The sequence below is a fragment of the Thalassophryne amazonica genome, chromosome 12, assembly GCF_902500255.1.
Source record: "Thalassophryne amazonica chromosome 12, fThaAma1.1, whole genome shotgun sequence".
Classification (NCBI taxonomy): Eukaryota; Metazoa; Chordata; class Actinopteri; order Batrachoidiformes; family Batrachoididae; genus Thalassophryne; species Thalassophryne amazonica.
Window position 1 is genome coordinate 61622556 of NC_047114.1, and position 13931 is coordinate 61636486.

The window sequence follows — 13931 nt, forward strand, 5'->3', positions numbered from 1 at the left end:
GTCCCTCGTTTTCCGGATAGCTTTCTGGAACCCGGTGAACAAAACACGTTTCAGTTTGGAGCAAATCCTTCCAGAGCCAGGGGCTTGTAGGGTGTTTTCAACTTTGAGAGGAGGCTTAAGTGCTAATGTTGTCAGCGGGGGTTGGTTTTCCATGAGGACTGATGTTTTGGCACATTTAAGAGAAAAAGACAGAAAACATTTTGTAACAAAGCAGGACAAAAGATGAAATTGATTCTTTACCAGCAGCAGGAATTCTTTTTTTGTTGTTGTGGAGGGTATCACTATCCACTCTTTGTCACCATTGTTATATTTCAAGCACAGAGTCTGAATAATTTTCTGAAATAGTAGCTTCAATTAGCTGTTTTGAAGCAGCAAATATTTCTCGAGTTGACTTAATGTTCAAAGCCTTTGGGAGGACTGCAATTTTTAATCTGTTATTTCAATCATTTTAACCCAGTTAATATTTTCAGAAACAGTTGATTGTTTAGAGCCTGATTTACGAAAGGTTTGTGTGGGCAAAAATTTGTGCAAACACCATAAATCCTGCAAAAATAAAAAAATAAAATAATAAAATTGCATGCTGATTTGATGCGTACTAAGAATGGTGTTATTCAAATGCACAAAATAGCATCCATGGTGTAGTATCTGTTTAACACATTGGCGATCATGACTATGCAATTGGGTGGCACAGTGGCTCAGTGGTTAGCACTGTTGTCTCACAGCAAGAAGGTCATGGGATCGCTTCCCACCTGGTCCTTTCTGTGTGGAGTTTGTATGTTCTCCCCATGTTTGCACGGGTTCCCTCCGGCTGCTCCAGCTTCTCCCCACTTCCAAAGACATGCAGGTTAGGTGAGCTGGTGACTCTAAATTGACTGTAGGTGTGCGTGCAGGTGTGAATGTGTTTGTCCATCCATATGTGGCCCTGCAGTAGACTGGCATCCTGTCCAGGGTCTACTCAACCTCATGGCTGCTGGGATAGGCAACAACCCTCCTTTGCTTGGAGTGAACAGGTGTACAAATTGAATGAATGTGCAATTTGCTGTTTCGCAGTTGTGAATCTCGCAGCCATCTTGTGGTCCGTTGTCTGTTTCAGCAGAGTTCCGGTTTAGGGCACAATGTAAATACGACTCATGAAGCGTGAACAACAAGACAACATCGGAGCACAGCAGTTCATCACAGGTGCTCGAGAACATGTCATCATCATAATCGCCCGTGAACTCTCTGATTCGGCACCATCCACATCGTCACTAGCCGTTGTTTACATGGCTTTGAAATGCCGGAACTCTGCTGGTGCCTTGGTGCATTCTGAGAAGCGCAGGGGGATTATGGAAAACATTAAATTACCGAATTACTGGTTTGTCCACCCAAGTGTGCAAAACTGGGCATTGAACATGCAGATAGGGAGGTTTGCACAACGTGATTTGTTAAGGCTAAAAGCAAATTAAGTTACGCGACAATGCGGCTCTAATTTTGCACATTTGAAACCTTGGTGCTGACTTACCCCATGTGGAATGACCACGCAATTTTGCATTTGTTCCATGGGATTTTGCAAAATCAGACCCCTTATATTTTGACGATATTGTAATAATGAATGAATTTCTGTAACAATCATTTTGTGATTTTGTTTGTTTGCTGAATTTTTTTCAGATGCAATTACTGCATTTAGTGTTTCAGGTATTTCAAAAACATTATTTCTGAAGCAGTTCTGAAGAAAATAGTTCATTTGGATCAATGTAGGATATTTCATTCGGTTTTAACTCCCCCTCCACCACCACCAGTGCTCTGCCTTTTTCAGACTTCACATTTCTGTATTGTTGGCACATGGAAAGGGCAGTTTGTTCAATTCTCTGTGTGCCTTTGTAAGATTTTAAGAGGCATGAAATATCCTGCTCTTGACTCCTAAAATGGTTGGCATAAATTTCTTCTGACTCACTATACTGTACCAACTCCAGCTTTTTGCTTCTTCCATCTTGAGGATTATGGCAAGCATAAAATGAAACCACTTCGTTGCTGAGATTCAAAGTGGGTCTTTTAGAGGCATGGCAAAGCAAAGTAGACACAGAAGTGCAATCATCCAACACACTGTTATTCAAGTTATTGTCGAGGCTTTGTGGAGAAACCGGAAAGTGACCGTTGGTGGTTCACCGGTGAAACATGCAAGAGTAGGAAGACGAGCAAACAGGGCTAAGATTGTAATAGTTTGATTGGTAGATTTCTGTGCCTCTTCAGTCCTCAGAGCAGAAACAACACACCAGGACCTCACCCACCCGACTTCGGGGAGTGGGAGGAGGGATCCAGGTTGCTATGGAAAGGGTCATCTTGACTGCACCTTGATGGATAGCAGTGATTGTGTAGCTGAGGAGTTAAACCAAGCACCATGGCAACAGGCCACAGACAGATAGCAGTGGAGGGTGGTGATGATGGTGGCGGGGCGGGTGGGTGCAGGAAGGTGTTTGATTGATCTCACTCAGCCACTGTGAAAAGAATAGCTTCAGTACAGCTGGCTCAATACCGGAGTTGGTAATGGTTATTTTCTGTCAGAGGCCTAATATCATGTCAGCAGCAGTGGGACCATGAAGCAGTTCGGGCCAGATACACCCCAGTTGGAATACTGCAAATTCAATTCAAATTATTTATACAGCACTAAATCACAGCATAAGTAATTCCAAAGTGCTACAGACAGCGGGATTACAAAAGGAAGTGTCAAAATTTACACAGACAAGTGAGATGTAGACCAGAGTACCAGACAAACAGAGAGTGTGTAGATCCTGTACGTGTGTTGTGATGCACCTTCTCAATCAACCAGGTCAGTGAGATCTCCATGTTTACACAAACTGGATGTCTTGTTGGACATTTTTTCTCAGTTTTCCAAGTGGCTTCCTCAAAAATTTCAAGACTGTGTGTGTGTGTGTGTGTGTGTGTGTGTGTGTGTGTGGTGTGTGTGTGTGTGTGTGTGTGTGTGTGTGTGTGTGTGTGTGTGTGTGTGTGTGTGTGTGTGTGTGTGTAGCGGTGGCAATTGGAGACTGTCCTAGTTCAGCAGGCAGTAGGGGCAATAAGGCAGCATGGCAGCCATGAGGCTGTCTACCTCATGGCTGCCGTGAGGTAGACAACCTCAGCTTGATCATGTTCTCGTAGACAAGCAAGAGGGGTAGAGAGCAAGTTCCCCAGGAAACAACTCGAGCAAAAAAAAAGGGACATACATAATACCATAATACAGAGAAGCAGCTGGTCTGCTCTGTGTCAGCCTGATCCTGTCAGATCTCAGAAGGTAAGCAGTGCAGGATCTGGTTAGTACTTGGATGGGAGACCTCTTTGGAACACCAGCGGCTGTGTGTGTTTCTCCAGGTAAAACTGGAGTTGCGTCAGGAAGGGCATCGGCGTAAAACCTGTGCCAAATACCAATGTGGCCCCGACTGTATCCACTGTGACAACAACAACAACAACAACATAATACAGAGAAGCCTTTACCATTTTGCGATCATTTAAGTTAAAGAGTACAGATGTGTCTTTGTTCTGGATTTAAAGCCCTGGTCACACTGCACTAACAAAGGACACCAAAGCCAAAACCAAACAAGAAATCTGGACTTATGTTGACATTGTTTAACCTTTATCCAGCTTTGTTCCTGCAGCTGGCGCTTCGTCAGAATTTTCAAACGGTTAAAAGATGTGAACAAATCCCAATGACAACCTCAGTTCCTCCATATTTTGTTTTGCTTTCTGTCTTGATGGTTCCTCATCAATTGCGTAGTTCACAAATCGTTGTCCAACTTCGTCCAACCTCCCAAATCTGACATCTTGCACGAACATTGACGATATCTGAATGGATCAATAACTAAAGCGCCGACAATGTTGGGAAGGTGTCGTGACACGGACCCACAACAGAGGGCGTTAATGAACGGACAATGGATAAGCCAAAAGTAACAATTTAATGTTGTGAATCGCACAACGAAATACAGACAAAACAATAATGTGGATTGTCAATTATACACAAGGTGACGTGTGGGCAGGCTCGAAGATAGAAGACGTCTGGCGAGAGAAGAGCCAGATCCCACACAGCTTCCACCACCAACGGATCTGAAGAACACCGGAGCCACCAAGCCCTGCGCACCAGGTGGCCACTGTCTTCAGCAGTCAGACCCGGTACTGCTGGCAGAAAACAGAAACAGTTAATGGTGGGTGTGTGAATACACACCCAGCAATCGTGTAAAGCTTAGTTCCTCCGGGAGGGAGAACCTCCACCTCCAGACACAGAATGACCCGTGCAGCTCCTGTCAGTCACTCTCCCTGGAAGGAGTGTGAGGTGAAGACGTTGCAAGTCACACTGTCCGCCAATCCAGTTACAGACTGAGTCCACAGGATAACGGCTGCACACAGAATAACCAATCAATCAATCAATCAATCAATCATTTTTTTTTATATAGCGCCAAATCACAACAAACAGTTGCCCCAAGGCGCTTTATATTGTAAGGCAAGGCCATACAATAATTACGTAAAACCCCAACGGTCAAAACGACCCCCTGTGAGCAAGCACTTGGCTACAGTGGGAAGGAAAAACTCCCTTTTAACAGGAAGAAACCTCCAGCAGAACCAGGCTCAGGGAGGGGCAGTCTTCTGCTGGGACTGGTTGGGGCTGAGGGAGAGAACCAGAAAAGGACATGCTGTGGAGGGGAGCAGAGATCGATCACTAATGATTAAATGCAGAGTGGTGCATACAGAGCAAAAAGAGAAAGAAACAGTGCATCATGGGAACCCCCCAGCAGTCTACGTCTATAGCAGCATAACTAAGGGATAGTTCAGGGTCACCTGATCCAGCCCTAACTATAAGCTTTAGCAAAAAGGAAAGTTTTAAGCCTAATCTTAAAAGTAGAGAGGGTGTCTGTCTCCCTGATCCGAATTGGGAGCTGGTTCCACAGGAGAGGAGCCTGAAAGCTGAAGGCTCTGCCTCCCATTCTACTCTTACAAACCCTAGGAACTACAAGTAAGCCTGCAGTCTGAGAGCGAAGCACTCTATTGGGGTGATATGGTACTACGAGGTCCCTAAGATAAGATGGGACCTGATTATTCAAAACCTTATAAGTAAGAAGAAGAATTTTAAATTCTATTCTAGAATTAACAGGAAGCCAATGAAGAGAGGCCAATATGGGTGAGATATGCTCTCTCCTTCTAGTCCCTGTTAGTACTCTAGCTGCAGCATTTTGAATTAACTGAAGGCTTTTCAGGGAACTTTTAGGACAACCTGATAATAATGAATTACAATAGTCCAGCCTAGAGGAAATAAATGCATGAATTAGTTTTTCACCATCACTCTGAGACAAGACCTTTCTAATTTTAGAGATATTGCGTAAATGCAAAAAAGCAGTCCTACATATTTGTTTAATATGTGCTTTGAATGACATATCCTGATCAAAAATGACTCCAAGATTTCTCACAGTATTACTAGAGGTCAGGGTAATGCCATCCAGAGTAAGGATCTGGTTAGACACCATGTTTCTAAGATTTGTGTGGCCAAGTACAATAACTTCAGTTTTATCTGAGTTTAAAAGCAGGAAATTAGAGGTCATCCATGTCTTTATGTCTGTAAGACAATCCTGCAGTTTAGCTAATTGGTGTGTGTCCTCTGGCTTCATGGATAGATAAAGCTGGGTATCATCTGCGTAACAATGAAAATTTAAGCAATACCGTCTAATAATACTGCCTAAGGGAAGCATGTATAAAGTGAATAAAATTGGTCCTAGCACAGAACCTTGTGGAACTCCATAATTAACCTTAGTCTGTGAAGAAGATTCCCCATTTACATGAACAAATTGTAATCTATTAGATAAATATGATTCAAACCACCGCAGCGCAGTGCCTTTAATACCTATGGCATGCTCTAATCTCTGTAATAAAATTTTATGGTCAACAGTATCAAAAGCAGCACTGAGGTCTAACAGAACAAGTACAGAGATGAGTCCACTGTCTGAGGCCATAAGAAGATCATTTGTAACCTTCACCAATGCTGTTTCTGTACTATGATGAATTCTAAAACCTGACTGAAACTCTTCAAATAGACCATTCCTCTGCAGATGATCAGTTAGCTGTTTTACAACTACCCTTTCAAGAATTTTTGAGAGAAAAGGAAGATTGGAGATTGGCCTATAATTAGCTAAGATAGCTGGGTCAAGTGATGGCTTTTTAAGTAATGGTTTAATTACTGCCCCTTAAAAGCCTGTGGTACATAGCCAACTATCAAAGATAGATTGATCATATTTAAGATCGAAGCATTAAATAATGGTAGGGCTTCCTTGAGCAGCCTGGTAGGAATGGGGTCTAATAGACATGTTGATGGTTTGGATGAAGTAACTAATGAAAATAACTCAGACAGAACAATCTGAGAGAAAGAGTCTAACCAAATACCGGCATCACTGAAAGCAGCCAAAGATAACGATACGTCTTTGGGATGGTTATGAGTAATTTTTTCTCTAATAGTTAAAATTTTGTTAGCAAACAAAGTCATGAAGTCATTACTAGTTAAAGTTAAAGGAATACTCAGCTCAATAGAGCTCTGACTCTTTGTCAGCCTGGCTACAGTGCTGAAAAGAAACCTGGGGTTGTTCTTATTTTCTTCAATTAGTGATGAGTAGAAAGATGTCCTAGCTTTACGGAGGGCTTTTTTTATAGAGCAACAGACTCTTTTTCCAGGCTAAATGAAGGTCTTCTAAATTAGTGAGACGCCATTTCCTCTCCAACTTACGGGTTATCTGCTTTAAGCTACGAGTTTGTGAGTTATACCACAGAGTCAGGCACTTCTGATTTAAAGCTCTCTTTTTCAGAGGAGCTACAGCATCCAAAGTTGTCTTCAATGAGGATGTAAAACTATTGACGAGATACTCTATCTCACTTACAGAGTTTAGGTAGCTACTCTGCACTTGGTATATGGCATTAGAGAACATAAAGAAGGAATCATATCCTTAAACCTAGTTACAGCGCTTTCTGAAAGACTTCTAGTGTAATGAAACTTATTCCCCACTGCTGGGTAGTCCATCAGAGTAAATGTAAATGTTATTAAGAAATGATCAGACAGAAGGGAGTTTTCAGGGAATACTGTTAAGTCTTCTATTTCCATACCATAAGTCAGAACAAGATCTAAGATATGATTAAAGTGGTGGGTGGACTCATTTACATTTTGAGCAAAGCCAATAGAGTCTAATAATAGATTAAATGCAGTGTTGAGGCTGTCATTCTCAGCATCTGTGTGGATGTTAAAATCGCCCACTATAATTATCTTATCTGAGCTAAGCACTAAGTCAGACAAAAGGTCTGAAAATTCACAGAGAAACTCACAGTAACGACCAGGTGGACGATAGATAATAACAAATAAAACTGGTTTTTGGGACTTCCAATTTGGATGGACAAGACTAAGAGTCAAGCATTCAAATGAATTAAAGCTCTGTCTGGGTTTTTGATTAATTAATAAGCTGGAATGGAAGATTGCTGCTAATCCTCCGCCTCGGCCCGTGCTACGAGCATTCTGACAGTTAGTGTGACTCGGGGGTGTTGACTCATTTAAACTAACATATTCATCCTGCTGTAACCAGGTTTCTGTAAGGCAGAATAAATCATATGTTGATCAATTATTATATCATTTACTAACAGGGACTTAGAAGAGAGAGACCTAATGTTTAATAGACCACATTAACTGTTTTAGTCTGTGGTGCAGTTGAAGGTGCTATATTATTTTTCTTTTTGAATTTTTATGCTTAAATAGATTTTTACTGGTTATTGGTGGTCTGGGAGCAGGCACCGTCTCTACGGGGATGGGGTAATGAGGGGATGGCAGGGGGAGAGAAGCTGCAGAGAGGTGTGTAAGACTACAACTCTGCTTCCTGGTCCCAACCCTGGATAGTCACGGTTTGGAGGATTTAAGAAAATTGGCCAGATTTCTAGAAATGAGAGCTGCTCCATCCAAAGTGGGATGGATGCCGTCTCTCCTAACAAGACCAGGTTTTCCCCAGAAGCTTTGCCAATTATCTATGAAGCCCACCTCATTTTTTGGACACCACTCAGACAGCCAGCAATTCAAGGAGAACATGCGGCTAAACATGTCACTCCCGGTCTGATTGGGGAGGGGCCCAGAGAAAACTACAGAGTCCGACATTGTTTTTGCAAAGTTAGACACCGATTCAATGTTAATTTTAGTGACCTCCTATTGGCGTAACCGGGTGTCATTACTGCCGACGTGAATTACAATCTTACCAAATTTACGCTTAGCCTTAGCCAGCAGTTTCAAATTTCCTTCAATGTCGCCTGCTCTTGCCCCCGGAAGACAATTGACTATGGTTGCTGGTGTCGCTAACTTCACATTTCTCAAAACAGAGTCACCAATAACCAGAGTTTGATCCTCGGCGGGTGTGTCGCCGAGTGGGGAAAAACGGTTAGAAATGTGAACGGGTTGGCAGTGTACACGGGGCTTCTGTTTAGGGCTACGCTTCCTCCTCACAGTCACCCAGTCGGTCTGCTTTCCCGGCTGCTCGGGATCTGCCAGGGGGGAACTAACGGCAGCTAAGCTACCTTGGTCCGCACCGACTACAGGGGCCTGGCTAGCTGTAGAATTTTCCACGGTGCGGAGCCGAGTCTCCAATTCGCCCAGCCTGGCCTCCAAAGCTACGAATAAGCTACACTTATTACAAGTACCATTACTGCTAAAGGAGGCCGGGGAATAACTAAACATTTCACACCCAGAGCAGAAAAGTGCGGGAGAGACAGGAGAAGCCGCCATGCTAAATCGGCTAAGAGCTAGTAGCTGTGCTAAGCTAGCGGATTCCTAAAAACACGCAAAGTGAATAATATGTAAATAATTTAGAGGTGATTCAGCAGAGGGAGGGCTTTGGTTAAGGCACGTGAAGATTACACTGGGAAACAAATCATTATCTAGATAACTAGATCAATCTAACTGCGCAGATTAAACAGCTAACAGATACAGCAAAAGCACCGCTGTGCTCCGGAACAGGAAGTGATACAATACCGCAGTGAGAGCCCAAAAAAAATAACGTTTTAATCACTCTGAAATTCACAGCAGAGAACAATTACCTGGAACGGTAGCTGATTTCTCAGCGAGGAGGTGGAGTTGCAATCCGGCTTATATGGTGATGAGTTGAACGAGTGACAGCTGGTGCTGATAAGTGACAGCTGTCACTCCCAGCGGCTCCGACGCCCTCTCGTGCTTGAAGCCCGCACTCCAAGCAGGGCACCATCTGGTGGTAATGGGCCAGCAGTACGTCCTCTTCAACGGCCCACACAACAGGACCCCCCCCCCCCTAAACGGGTGCCTCCTGGCGCCCGACCAGGCTTGTCCGGGTGCCGGTTGTAGAAATCGGCCAGGAGGGCCGGGTCCAGGATGAAGCTCGTCTTCACCCAGGAGCGTTGTTTGGGTCCATACCCCTCCCAGTCCACCAGATACTGGAACCCCCAGCCCTTACGACGGACGACGGCCGACGCACGGTCCATGCCGGCTCCCCGTCGATGATCCAGGCAGGAGGTGGTGCGGGGCCAGGAGTGCAGAGTGGTGAGGTGTGATGAGGTTTGAGACGTGACACCTAGAAAACCGGGTGGATCCGCAGTGAAGCTGGCAGCTTTAGCTTCACTGCGGCCGGACTGAGGACTTTGAGGATGGGAAACGGTCCAATAAACCTGTCCTTGAGTTTCTGTGATTCCACTTGAAGTGGGATGTCCTTTGTCGACAACCACACCTCCTGCTCGGGCTGGTATGCAGGGGCCGGGGAACGCCGGCGGTCTGCATGGGCCTTGGCCCTCGCCCGAGCCTTCAACAGGGCAGAACGGGCAGTCCGCCACACCCGGCAGCACCTCCTGAGGTGGGCCTGGACCGAGGGCACACCGACCTCCCCCTCCACGAGTGGGAACAATGGGGGCTGGTACCCCAAACACACCTCAAACGGGGAGAGGCCGGTAGCAGACGACACTTGGCTGTTGTGGGCATACTCGATCCAGGCCAGATGGTTGCTCCAGGCCATCGGGTGCGCGGAGGTCATGCAGCGGAGGGCCTGCTCCAGCTCCTGGTTAGCCCGCTCTGCCTGTCCGTTTGTCTGAGGGTGATACCCGGACGAGAGACTCACGGTGGCCCCCAGTTCCCTGCAGAAACTCCTCCAGACTCGGGAAGAGAACTGAGGACCACGATCCGAGACGATGTCCGCGGGTATCCCGTGCAGACGCACGACACAGGTGGTACAGGCCTGGCACAGGTGGTACAGGCCTGGACGTAATCCCGGACGTCGGCCTCCACAGACGCCCACCAGAAGCGCTGCTGGACCACTGCCATGGTTCTGCGCACCCCTGGATGACAAGAGAGCTTGGAACCATGACAGAAGTCCAAAACTGCAGCTCTGGCCTCTGGTGGGACGTACATTTTGTTCCTCGGGCCGGTCCCCGGGTCCGGGTTCCGTGTCAGGGCCTCCCGGACGGTCTTCTCCACGTCCCAGGTGAGGGTGGCCACGACAGTGGACTCGGGGATGATGGTCTCTGTTGGGTCCAACAACTCGGCCTTGGCTTCCTCTTCGTGCACCCGGGACAGGGCATCCGATCATTGGTTCTTGGTCCCGGGGCGGTATGTAATCTGGAAGTCAAAGCGCCCGAAGAACAGTGACCAGCGGGCTTGCCTGGGGTTCAGCCGCTTGGCGGTCCGGATGTACTCCAGGTTCCGATGGTCCGTGAAAACCGTGAAGGGCACCGTCGCTCCCTCCAACATGTGTCTCCACTCTTCAAGAGCCTCCTTCACCGCCAGGCGTTCCCGATTGCCGACGTCATAATTCCTCTCAGCCGGGGTCAACCTGCGGGAAAAATAGGCACAAGGGTGGAGAACCTTATCGGACTCCCTGCTCTGATACAGCACGGCTCCTATCCCTGAGTCAGAGGCATCCACGTCAACTATGAACTGGTGATTAGGATCAGGCTGCACCAGAACTGGTGCAGATGAGAACCGGTGTTTCAACTCCCTAAACGCGGCTTCGCACCGATCCGACCAGGTGAAGGGGACTTTAGTGGAGGTCAGTGCAGTCAGGGGGCTCACTACCTGACTGTAACCCTTAATGAACCTCCTGTAGAAATCTGCAAAACCGAGGAACTGTTGCAGCTTCCTACGGCTTGTTGGTTGGGGCCAATCTCTCACCGCCGCAACCTTGGCCAGATCAGGGGCGATGGAGTTGGAGGAGATGATGAAGCCCAGGAAGGACAAAGAAGTACGGTGGAACTCGCACTTCTCGCCCTTCACAAACAGCCGGTTCTCCAATAACCGCTGCAGGACCTGACGTACATGCTGGACATGAGTCTCAGGGTCCGGAGAAAAGATGAGTATATCGTCTAGATATACGAAGACAAAGCGGTGCAGGAAGTCCCGCAAGACGTCATTAACCAATGCTTGGAACGTCGCGGGGGCGTTAGTGAGGCCGAACGGCATAACCAGGTACTCAAAGTGACCTAAGGGGGTGTTAAATGCCGTCTTCCACTCATCTCCCTTCCGGATCCGAACCAGGTGGTACGCATTCCTAAGATCGAGTTTGGTGAATACTTGGGCTCCATGCAGGGGCGTGAACACCGAATCCAACAGAGGTAATGGGTATCGATTATGAACCGTAATCTCATTCAGCCCTCTGTAATCGATGCATGGACGGAGTCCGCCATCCTTCTTACCCACAAAAAAGAAACCTGCACCCATCGGGGAGGTGGAGTTCCGGATCAACCCGACAGCTAAGGAGTCCCGGATGTAGGTCTCCATTGATTCTCGTTCCGGATGTGAGAGGTTGTACAGCCTGCTGGACGGGTACTCAGCGCCCGGGATCAAATCGATAGCGCAATCGTACGGTCGGTGCGGGGGAAGAGTGAGTGCCAGATCTTTGCTGAAGACGTCAGCAAGATCATGGTACTCCTCCGGCTCCGCCGTCAGATTGGGGGGGACTTTGACCTCCTCATTAGCTGTCACACCGGGTGGAACCAAGGATCCTAAACATTCCCGGTGGCAGGTTTCGCTCCACTGCGCCACAACCCCAGAAGGCCAATCAATCCGTGGATTGTGCTTCATCATCCATGGAAACCCTAAAATCACTCAGGAGGTAGAAGGTGTTACATAAAACACGATCTCCTCCCTGTGATTCCCAGACACAACCAATGTCACGGGCTGTGTCTGGTGTGTGATTAATGGAAGAAGGGTGCCATCTAGTGCCCGTACCTTCAAAGGTGAAGGCAGAGCCACCAGAGGGAGCCCTACTTCCTTTGCCCATCTGCTGTCCAGCAGATTCCCTTCCGACCCCGTGTCTACTAGTGCTGGGGCGTGAAGGGTTAAATCCTCACTTAGGATCGTGACTGGGATTCGTGCAGATTTACGGGGTTTCCCCATGTGGGTATTGTGACCCACCCTTAGCCCAGTCTCTAAGGACGGGTGCTGCTGTTTTGACCGTTTGGGGAAGTTTCTCTGCGTGTGCTCAGTTGAGCTGCAGAGAAAACACTCCCCACGGACCAGCCTCCTCTGTCTCTGATCTGATCGCCTTTTGGCCCTGCTCGTCTCCATAGCAACGGCAGCAGGGGGAGCTGTCGTCACGTGGAGTGCCCTGGCTGTGGAGCGTGGGGAAGACGGCTCCCTTTCGGACCCGGGAGGAAGAGGGACGGCTTGTGCCTGACCACGCCCTTCGTCTCGCTCCCGTCGGTGTTCTGTTAATCGGTTGTCCAACCGTATAACCAGGTCGATAAGCCCGTCTAAATCCCGTGGCTCGTCCTTCGCCACCAGGTGCTCCTTAAGTACCAGAGACAGTCCGTTTACAAAGGCGGCGCGGAGCGCAACAGCATTCCAGCCGGCTCGCGCTGCCGCGATGCGGAAGTCGACTGCATACTTAGCTGCGCTCTGGCACCCCTGTCTTATCGACAGCAGCACACTTGAAGCGGTCTCGCCTCTATGAGGGCAGTCGAACACTTGTCTGAACTCCCTCACAAACCCAGCGTATGACGTTAGGAGCCGTGAATTCTGCTCCCAGAGCGCTGTAACCCAGGCGCGTGCCTCTCCTCGAAGCAAATTTATAACGTAAGCCACCCGGCTAGCATCTGACGCGTACATGACGGGACGCTGTGAAAAGATGAGCGAGCACTGCATTAAGAAGTCCGCGCACGTCTCGACACAGCCTCCGTACGGCTCCGGAGGGCTTATGTATGCTTCAGGGGACGGTGGGGGGGGGTTCGTTGAACGACCAGCGGAATGTCTGTTTCAGGCCTCCGGTCAGCAGGGGGAGGTGCTGCAGCAGCGCACTGAGCCTGCGCTTCCACCCGGGCGGTGAGAGCCTCCATCCTCCGATTGAGAATTACATTCCGCTCGGTGACTAAGTCCAACCGAGCAGTGAAAGCGGTTAAGATATGCTGTAGCTCACCTAACATGCCTCCTGCTGACGCCTGTTCACCTCGCTCTTCCATTGGCTGTTCAAGCGATGGTTGACGCCCCTCGGGATCCATGACGCTGGCCGAGAAATCCTGTTGGGAAGGTGTCGTGACACGGACCCACAACAAGGGGCGTTAATGAACGGACAATGGATAAGCCAAAAGTAACAATTTAATGTTGTGAATCGCACAACGAAATACAGACAAAACAATAATGTGGATTGTCAATTATACACAAGGTGACGTGTGGGCAGGCTCGAAGATAGAAGACATCTGGCGAGAGAAGAGCCGGATCCCACACAGCTTCCACCACCAACGGATCTGAAGAACACCGGAGCCGCCAAGCCCTGCACCCCAGGTGGCCACTGTCTTCAGCAGTCAGACCCGGTACTGCTGGCAGAAAACAAACAGTTAATGGTGGGTGTGTGAATACACACCCAGCAATCGTGTAAAGCTTAGTTCCTCCGGGAGGGAGAACCTCCACCTCCAGACACAGAATCACCCATGCAGCTCCTGTCAGT